Raw genomic sequence first — 9,630 nt, forward strand, 5'->3', positions numbered from 1 at the left:
GCTGGAAAAACCATCGTTTTGACTGGACAGACCTTTGTTGGCAAAGTAAAGTCTCTGCTTTTTAATATGCTATCTAGGTTGGTCATAACTTTTCTTCCAAGGAGAAAGCATCTTTTAATTTCATGGCTGAAGTCACCATCTGCAGTGATTTTGGAGCCCCAAAACATAAAGTCTGCCACTGTTTGCAGTATTTCTCCATCTATTTGCTATGAAGTGATGGGACCAGATGCTATGATCTTTGTTTTCTGAATGTTGAGCTTTAAGCCAACATTTTCACTCTCCTCTTTCATCAAGAGGTTCGTTAGGTCTTCTTCACATTCTGCCGTAAGGGTGGCATCATTTGCATATCTGAGGTTATTGATATTTCTCCCAGCAATCTTGATTCCAGCTTGTGCTTCCTCCAGCCCAGTGTTTCTCATGATGTACTCTGCATATAAATTAAATAAGCAGGGTGACAATATACAGCCTTGATGTACTCCTTTTCCTATTTGTAACCAGTCTGTTGTTCCCTGTCCAGTTCTAACTGTTGCTTCCTGACCTGCATATAGGTTTCTCAAGAGGCAGGTCAGGTGGTCTGGTATTCCATCTCTTTCAGAATTTTCCACAGTTTATTGTGATCCATACAGACAAGGCCTTTGGCATAGTCAATAAAGCAGAAATAGATGTTTTTCTGAAACTCTTTTGCTTTATCGATGATTCAGTGGATGTTGTCAATTTGATCTCTGGTTCCTCTGCCTTTTCTAAAACCAGCTTGGACATCTGGAAGTTCACGGTTCACATATTGTTGAAGCCTGGCTTGGAGAATTTTGAGCATTACTTTACTAGTGTGTGAGAAGACTGCAATTGTGTGGTAGTTTGAGCATTCTTTGGCATTGTCTTTCTTAGGGATTGGAATGAAAACCAACATTTTCCAGTCCTGTGGCCACTGCTGAGTTTTCCAAATTTGCTGGCATATTGAATGTAGCACTTTCACAGCATCATCTTTTAGGATTTGAAATAGCTCAACTGGAATTCCATCACCTCCACTAGGTTTGTTTGTAGTGATGCTTCCTAAAGCCCACTTGACTTCACATTGCAGGATGTCTGGCCCTAGGTGAATTCTCACACCATTGTGATTATCTGGGTCATGAAGATCTCTTTTGTATGGTTCTTCCGTGTATTCTTGATACCTCTTCTTAATATCTTCTATTTCTGTATTAGGTACATACCATTTCTGTCCTTTATTGAGCCCATCTTTGCATGAAATGTTCCCTTGGTATCTCAGATTTTCTTGAAGAGATCTCTAGTGTTTACCATTCTATTGTTTTCCTCTATTTCTTTGCACTGATCCCTGAGGAAGGCTTTCTGATCTCTCCTTGCTTTTCTTTGCAACTCTGCATTGAAATTAATATGTGTTTCCTTTTCTCCTTTGCTTTTGGCTTCTCTTCTTTTCACAGCTATTTGTAAGGCCTCCTCAGACAGTCATTTTGCTTTTTTGCATGTCTTTTTCTTGGGGATGGTCTTGCTCCCTGCCTCCTGTACAATGTCACAAACCTCAGTCCATAGTTCATCAGGCACTCTGTCTATCAGATCTAGTCCCATAAATCTATTTCTCACTTCCACTGTGTAATTGTTAGAGATTTTATTTAGGTCATACTGGAATGGTCTGGTGGTTTTCCCTACTTTCTTCAACTTAAGTCTGAATTTGGCAATAAGGAGTTCATGATCTGAGCCACACAGTCAGCTCCCGCTCTTGTTTTTGCTGACTGTATAGAGCTTCTCCATCTTTGGCTGCAAATAATATAATCAATCTGATTTCGGTGTTGACCATCTGGTGATATCCATGTGTAGAGTCATCTCTTGTCTTGTTGGAAGAGGGTGTTTACTATGACCAGTGCATTCTCTTGACAGAACTCTATTAGACTTTGCCCTGCTTCATTCTGTACTCCGAGGCCAAATTTGCCTGTTGCTCCAGGTGTTTCTTGACTTCCTACTTTTGCAGTCCAGTCCTCTATAATGAAAAGGACATCTTTTTTGGGTATTAATTCTAGAAGGTCTTGTAGGTCTTCAGAGAATTGTTCAACTTCAGCTTCTTCAGCATTACTGGTCAGAGCATAGACTTGGATTACCGTGATATTGAATGGTTTGCCTTGGAGACGAATAGAGATCATTCTGTCGTTTTTGAGACTGCATCCAAGTACTGCATTTTGGACTCTTGTTGACTATGATGGCTGTTCCATTTATTCTAAGGGATTCTTCCCCACAGCAGTAGATATAATGGTCATCTGAGTTAAATTCACCCATTCCAGTCCATTTTAGTTCGCTGATTCCTGAAATATCTATGTTCACTCCTGCCATCTCCTGTTTGACCACTTCCAATTCGCCTTGATTCATGGACCTAACATTCTAGGTTCCTATGCAATATTGCTCTTTACAGCATTGGACCTTGCTTCCATCACCAGTCACATCTACAACTGGGTGTCGTTTTTGCTTTGGCTCCATCTCATCATTCTTTCTGGAGTTATTTCTCCAGTGATCTCCAGTAGCATATTGGGCACCTACCCACCTGGGGAGTTCCTCTTTCAGTGTCCTATCATTTTGCCTTTTCATACTGTTCATGGGGTTCTCAAGGCAAGAATACTGAAGTGGTTTGCCATTCCCTTCTCCCGTGGACCACATTCTGTCAGACCTCTCCACCATGACCCATCCATCTTGATTTTCAGGCAACCTTAAATTCAATGTCATTCTAGATATTTCCTAAATAGTTTCATAGCATGCAGATTTTCTTGTTTAAATTAGGAAAATAATTACCTAAAATCTTACTATTTCCCCAAGTCACTTGTTTTAGTTCCTTTATATGTCCCCTTAATCCATGACATTTGCACTACCAAAAAGGGAAGTATATTTTAAATTCTGACCTGTTTAGAATTTTATATCCTATTTTTTTCTGTTTAACATTTAGTATAAGTATTTTTTCTTTATTGTTACAGAATCATCATAAATAACTACAGAAATTTTATCAATTTAGTAGACTATTTTATGTAATTGTTTTTCTACTGCAAGTTTTAGTTATTTTCAATTCTTCACTATTAAAAAATATTGGCAATATATTATTCTCCCTTTCTCTGACTAGTTTTATTTGGGGGACTTCTTAGCAAAACTCATAGTAATGATGGTGGTAGAATGCTATAATCCATTATGGAAAGCCCTTGGGGAAATTATGTTTTGGAATTCATAATCATTCAGACTTTAGAAAAATCATGTGATGAATATGCTGTGTATCATATAAAGCTTCCAGCAGTGTCTGAAAGCAACACCTCATAGTCAGTCTCATTGGTAATTCAGTATTGAGATATATGAGTATTCACTATTTTTTTCAAAATGTTTTTTATTTTTTAGATTTTAGTATTAAGTATTACACCTGATCTATTGTTTTAGGTTTTTTCTTCAGACCACAATTATATTTATGTAGAATCTCCTTTGCCTGACTTCCATTTCAACCAGTTTCTCCCTAATCTGTTTTACTTCTTACTTAATCTTGCTTTCATTCTCTTGGTAGTTTACTTGCCTACCTTAGTACTCTTAAATTACATTTGTATTTTGATATTATTTTGTCTTTTTCTTCTATTTCATTCCTGAGTTCCATTAGCTTGTGTTTAATAATTCCTTTTTCTGTCCATTTGGGTTCTTAGCTTTTGTATTTCTGATTCAAGGTTTCCCCCTACCCATAATCTTGACTGAGGGTATTTAATTCCATTTAGAATGCTGTGTTAAAGTTTTTTTCAGATTTACATTTCATTGGAGTTGGGGGGATTTTTCAGCAGTCGAAGAATTTTATTCACATCCTTTGACTTTTTGTAGTAACTTTGTATAGAAAGAGTATTTTTTTTTATTAGTCCAATTGATTTCATGGATAGATTTTCTAGTTAGAGAACAGCTTTCTCTATCAGCTTCATCTTCTTTGGAAAGGTTTTTTCAATGATGATTTTGTTGATGGACAGAGAAGTTCACATTTAGTTTCTGTTTCATTTCTTAAGAATCCTTAATTTTTCTCATAATTCCTTCTTTTTTCATCACTGCATCATCACTAAGGGATAACACCTTCTCTTTATTTACCTACTCTCCCTCCAGAAGCACCATTTTTCCAAGGCTGATACTTCTGATTCTATAACACTCTTAAGCCCCTTCTTCACAGCCTGGGTTTTGAATGACCAGGTCCTTATCTATGTTCAAATTTTGGCATTTATTGCTATGCTTTCCTTTTTTTAAAATATGTTTTTATTTCTTTTCCTACTTTTTAGAAATTTTTGTTTATTATTTATTTTTGGTTGTGCAGGGTCTTTGTTGCTGCAAGCATGCTTTCTCTTGTGGTGAGTGGAAGTTACTCTTCATTTCAGTGCAGGAACTTCTCATTGCAGTGGCTTCTCTTTTGCAGAACACAGGTTCTAGGTGCACGGGCTTCTGTAGCTACAGCATGCAGGCTCAATAGTTGTGGTGTATAGGCTCAATAGCTGTGGATCATGGACCCCAGAGAGAGCAGTCTTCATCAGTTGTGGTTCATCAGCTTAGTTGCTCCATGGCATGTGAAATCTCCCTGGACCAGGGATCAAACCTGTGTCCCCTGCATTGGCAGGAGCATTCTTATTCACTGTACTACCAGGGAAGTCCTGTACATTCTTTCTTGTAGGTGACTTTGTCAGAGCTTCCTCTGAGTCATCCACTCTTGTCTGCTTTTTTCTCACTGAATCTTTTAAGCCTTTCCTCATCCACTCTTTGCATGTACAGGCTTCAGCAGTGGATCGACAGCAAGATCTCTTGGACATTATTTTCCCACTCACAGTTAATTTGAAGGCAGTAGATTTTTCTTTCTCCTAGCAATGCAGGTGTGTTTTCTTTGGGGGTAGTTTTATTTGTTCTCCTTGTTGATTTTATGTTTTGGGGAGAAGGAGGAAAAGAAGATTTATAATCAGATGATTACCATTGTTCTGCAAACCTGAATGTCCCACCCTATTCTTTATTTCACACTTTTGAAAGTATATCTTTTTATTTTTTATTGACCCAACAAAGAAGCCTGGTATGCTTTGTAAAGATACAATTTCACATCTCCTGAGCTCATAGCTACACCATGGAGATTGTTTAAATATTCACTCCTGAGGATAGGAAACACCTGCTAGTCAACACTGTTTTCCTTTATATAGAAGCTCCTGGCATGATTGAACATAAATTGTTTCAAAATATAATAAGGTGTTCCATAGCAGAGTTATTGTTTGCTTTTGTTATTCAGTTATAATTCATTATTATTTCTAATTTACTAGCCTTATAAGACTTGTCAGCTTTCAGTACTTGAATACATTCGTACAAGTCATAAAATCTCCAAATGTTATCCCAGGCATTTCTGCCCTTCCTCAGCCCAGAAAGGGCAAACAATCTGATGGGGATGCCCCAAGGCTCATAGGCTCCAATTTTCTCCCTTCCTTCACTAAGAATTAATGATATCAATGATTGATTTTTATTAATTTTTATATTAATGATAGTAAGTATTCCTGTTATAAATTTATTACCAGGAAAAGAGGGACATTCAATTATTATGATCAATGAACATTTCAACTCTCAAGTATATCCCTGAGAAAAGGAGAGTTAGGACCACTAAGGCTCTCAAGGGGAAGGCACTGAAGGGGCTAAAAGCAATAGCAAAAACAATAACAGCTAAAGTAATAGCAATAGCAACAGCAGTAGTACTGTCTACCATGTTACTGTTCTAATCACAGAATTCCATCCTGTTGACAATCCTATGATTTTTAGTATAGTATAATTATTCCTGTTTTATACACAAGAAAATAGAACTGTAAAGAAGAATCACTTTTCCAAGATACTAAAGAAGTACAGACATGATGGGTATAAATTATCTTACTTAATCCTCAAATACTGTTATGAAGGATTTAGTGTGTTTTCTACTATTTAACAGGTTCCTCAGTGCCTCACTGATAAAGAATCTACCTGTAATACAGGAGAAATGGGAGACATGGGTTTGATCCTTGGGAAATGGTGATCCATTCCAGTATTATTGCCTGGGAAATCCCATGGATAGAAGAGCCTGACTGGCTACAGAGCATAGGGTTCTGAAGAGTCAGACACAACTGAGTGACTGAGCCTGTTACAATTTTACAGATAAGAAAATACACACTCAGATAACAAAGTGTCCAACTTAAGAAAGTTTAGAGTAAGGTAAAAACAAAAATAACACAGAGACAAGTTAAAAAAGAAAGAAAAATTAAATGACTCATATTTTCACACTTTTGTAGTTAGTATTCTCAATGTTTTGCTGTATTCCCTTTCAGCAAATATACAGATGTATACATGGGATCCTACTAAGTTAATTGTTTGTAAACTGTTTTAATAACTGCATGAAAATTCCTTATGTGCAAGCATTGTTCCTACAGTTTTCTATTGTTGATCATTTAGGTTTTCTTTTGTTTGTTGGTTTGTAAATCTTGCTGTGATGAATATCATAAAGGGCAAAATTTTGCATATGCCTAATTATTTCCTTTGATTTTGATCCTAGGCATTCATTTCATATTTAAAAGTATTGCATCTTTAAAAGATTTAATACTTAAATCACATTTCTAATAATCTAACATGTTGCCATTTTATGTCACAGTTTTGAACTTCACTCAATACGCTGAGTTGTGTGATCACAGAACTCTATACATACTTGTGCATTCACACTAGAAATGTGTAACCATGCCTAATAATATATTTCCATTGAAGTAATTTTAAAAGACCTATCACTGAAAAAAGTAGGCAAACATTTATGTAGATCAGAAATACCCAAAGGCAAATGGCATCTAAAACCTTGATCTTCTATTCTGCTTCCTGAATAGAAACAGAAGAAAGGCAGTCAGAGTTCATTCTAGGAGAAAGGAATCAAACACAGCTATTCATGGTTACAGATCATATTTAGTCACTATGTGAGAAAGGTTCTAGGGTAGGGTTCTCCTAGTGAACTGAGGTTGAAAAGGTTTAAGCTCTTATTACCTGGGTCTGCTGAATGACTGCGTAATTAAAGATCTAGTCCCATGGGACAAGAATTTAAGGGTTCCAAATATGAAACCTATTTCTGAATGAGGGACTGTACATTGAGGACCTCTATGAAGACAACCAAAAAATAAAAATAAAAAAAACCACTCAATGGATAAGACTGAAATCAGAGAGAAAAACATAATGAAACTTTCACACAAATGAACTTGCATGTAAAAATGTCAAAGTTAATGGGGGAATTTGAGTTGTGAAAGATACCTCATCAACCAAAATAATTTGATTTTGAGGAAATGGATATAAAAAAGGACTCTGAAAGCAATTTCAAAATATATATGTTTGAGATCTATGAAGAGATTAATGAATCAATGACAATCATACATATAGTAAAGAAGTTACAGAAAACAAAGCAGCCAAATAAAAATCCTAGAGGTGAAAAATATAGCCATGGAAAGGAATAACTCATAAGACTTAGAATAAACATCTTTTGACCAACTGAGTTGAAAATAGATTTGATGATTGAAAAGATAATACTGAAAAATTTATCCAGATTGCAGAATGTAGAGATAAAGAAAATAAAAAATTTGAAAGAAAATTTAGGAATTATAGATAATAGAATAAGAAATTGTAATATATTTTAGAAGTTCAAGAAAGAAAGGACAGAACTGCAGAAAGGTAGTGTTGAAGAGATATTAGCTCAAAATTTGCAGAATTAAACAAAGACTTCAGTTATCAAAGAAAAAGAACATTGACTTGCACACAGGAAAAAAAATAAAAATGTGAATGAAACTAATGAACCACAGATTTTCTATTATGGAGTATTTCTATTATTATATGTTTACATGCTTTATTTTGTTATTTTGGTCACTGTTATTGGTTTTCTTCCTCTTGAAACAGTTATAAAGTACACATTACTAAGTAATCAAAAAAATACCTTGTGATATTCACAACCCAGGGATCGAACCCAGGTCTCCCACATTGCAGGCATACACTTTAACCTCTGAGCCACCAGGGAAGCCCTGATATTCACAATACAGTGAAATAAATGACAGGAATTTTTCCATACTGAACATGAAAGACTTCAGTATATAGCTGAATTTCTCCAATATTTGGCCACCAAGTACCACTTAAAGGCTATTCTTTAAATATACATAAAGCCTAGTCTTTACATCTCCATAGAGACAACTAACTTTAGGTTAATTTTCAAAAGATTCATCATAGATTTTATAATAAAATATTGACATTTTCAAACTAAAGCATTAACGGTATTTTTAAGTCAGTCTCTTGTATGTCAAGTGTGTATTGATTGCAGTCTATCACCAGCTTATCTGTACCAAGGCCACTATGAACTTCCCCAGATCTACCCAATCCCACTTAAAGAGGCGACTTGCCTTACTTCCTGGCCAGAGTTGCTCTAGCCACAGTGTGCTCCGTTCCCCAGATTATAAAGCCTAGCTGCTGTCAGCAAGTGCATGGTTAGGAAGCGTCTGTGTATGCTGTCAGTGGACGAGAGGACTCCACACCTGTGTACTGGTTGGAGGGGACCCATGAGGATTTGACCAAAGGAGAGTTGCCACTTTCTAGGTGGACCTCAAAGACTGGAAGAGGAAAGGCAAAAGGGAACCAGTAGATAAATCTGTCAACCCTTCTCCCACTTCCAACCCCCTTTACCTCCCCTACCTGGGGTTGTTCTGAGACATGCATGTTGCATATGGCCCCAATGAACACCAGAGATACTTTCCTAAGAATGAACAACTGAGCTGTGTTATGGAATTTAGCCACTTCAGTAATGCACTCCCTTGTATCTGCTCTCTCCCCTTCCCTTAATTCCCTTTTTTCCTCACTCTTAATTCCCTGGAATTGTATTTCCCAGTGAAGTGTGAACAGATTATCTTTTTGCCTTAGGCTCTGTTTTCTAGAGAACCTGGTCTAAGAATGTATTAATATCTTGACAGATAACTTGAGCCATAGGCCATGTTCTGTTTCTAGTCAATTTCTCTTTTTACTCTTTCTGTTCACTATATTAGAAAATCCAAATTTACAGTCACAGGTTGTCAGGAATGGCAGCAGGTTTTTGGTGGCTCTGACAAATGGTTCTGGATTGAATATGGACATAGAAATTATGAAGAGATTTCCCACTGAAGACTACTTTCATCATTCAGTCAGATGCTAAATCAATGAGCATATCACATTCAAAAGCCAGAAGGTTGAATATTTCAACTTGAGAGATGGCAGCAAATGGATTCCCAATTTTGCTCTCATTGCATTTGATTTTGGAAAGTATGCCTGCATATCCTTATGGTTCACATTCTTTGATGAGTGTAGAAAACCAAGTGATGGAAAATGTCAAATTCTTGGTGGTAATGTTATTTGCACCACATTTTCTCCTTTGTAAGACATCCTAACTTTTATCCTTGATATTAAAAAGCATTTTTTAAAACCTGAAATAATAGGTTTATCTTATTCAAAAGGCTTAAATTATTGCTAAGAATCACTATATGATTAAAAACATAAATTCATAAAAATGGTCTTTATGAAAACTATGAGAATCATTATTTTATTTACTTTTATTAGATACATTTAATATGTTATTATAAAAATTTTTCAAACACAGAG

Source organism: Muntiacus reevesi, chromosome 7 (genome assembly GCF_963930625.1).
Source record: "Muntiacus reevesi chromosome 7, mMunRee1.1, whole genome shotgun sequence".
NCBI lineage: Eukaryota > Metazoa > Chordata > Mammalia > Artiodactyla > Cervidae > Muntiacus > Muntiacus reevesi.